The following is a 1,117-nucleotide window of genomic DNA, read 5'->3' on the forward strand; positions in this document are numbered from 1 at the left end:
GGGAGCTCTATCAGCGTTCTTTCTCGACTGTCCACACACATGAGTATATTTTGCGTTGCCTTTTGAGCTCATGCACCTCTGCTGTTACGTTTGTGCTGTTTGCAGTATTTTAGGTATGACAGATACAGCGAGATAATATTTCCATAAACGCATCTGCGCTCAGCGCATACAAATGTACTGTGACGTCATTTCCGCCTGTGGTTTACCGATTTATTGACGGTATCAAGATACCAGTCTGTCGTTCACACACATACCACACACTTCGCATGCTTCCGTCTCGCGCCCACTACCGTCCAAGCTCCACGGTATCGCATCATCGCTCAGCCAGCACTCCCGCATTCTCCACGTCGATGCTCTTGCCCAACTTCAAGATAGTGATCGTCGACATTAGCCCGCGTCTGTTACAATGCTTTGTGATCGCAAAATTGTCCGACCATTTAAAATGCGAGTAATACCAAGCCCACGAAGATGACAGCTGATTTGAAGAGAACTTGAAGTACATGGCGCACCACTTGTATTTGCTTTATTTTTGCTATTAGCGGAAGCCATTTCAATGCCAAAGATTCCGTGGGTCTGGTAACAAAGGTAGAAGATGAGGTAGCTCTATTTCAGACTTGACCAAAGGTAGAAGATGAGGTAGCTCTATTTCAGACTTGATCCCCCGGGACAGATCGTCGTGGTTAGTAATGATTGCTGGAGCAGCTACGATCCGGAGGGCGTGATACGGGGGAGACTGGTATCACAGAGAAGGAAATCGCTCGCGAACTGGCAAAGACCGACAGATTCACAGTCATCTTCGTCAATTCTGAACTAATCAAGTCATCGTGTCGGTCACAGCAGATATTTAAAGCAGTATCGGTACTCTTGTATCTTGTGTCTTCTCCTAATAAAGCCACTTACATCAAAGTGGGTCCGCGTCACAAAACCTTTAGGTATTCAGAGTGTAGTAGTCGCCGATGCAACACGAGACATCTGTCAGTGAGCGCGTTTCCAGACGCGAGAAATTCTATCATCAGCACTGTTTGAGCACTGAGGAGCGTCTATCCAGATACTCGTTTTACACGGACGTGTCCGACTCGCAATACCGCAAGCCAATACTTCTTATCGAGCGTCCGAA

Source organism: Phytophthora infestans, genomic scaffold (genome assembly GCF_000142945.1).
Source record: "Phytophthora infestans T30-4 supercont1.10 genomic scaffold, whole genome shotgun sequence".
NCBI lineage: Eukaryota > Oomycota > Peronosporomycetes > Peronosporales > Peronosporaceae > Phytophthora > Phytophthora infestans.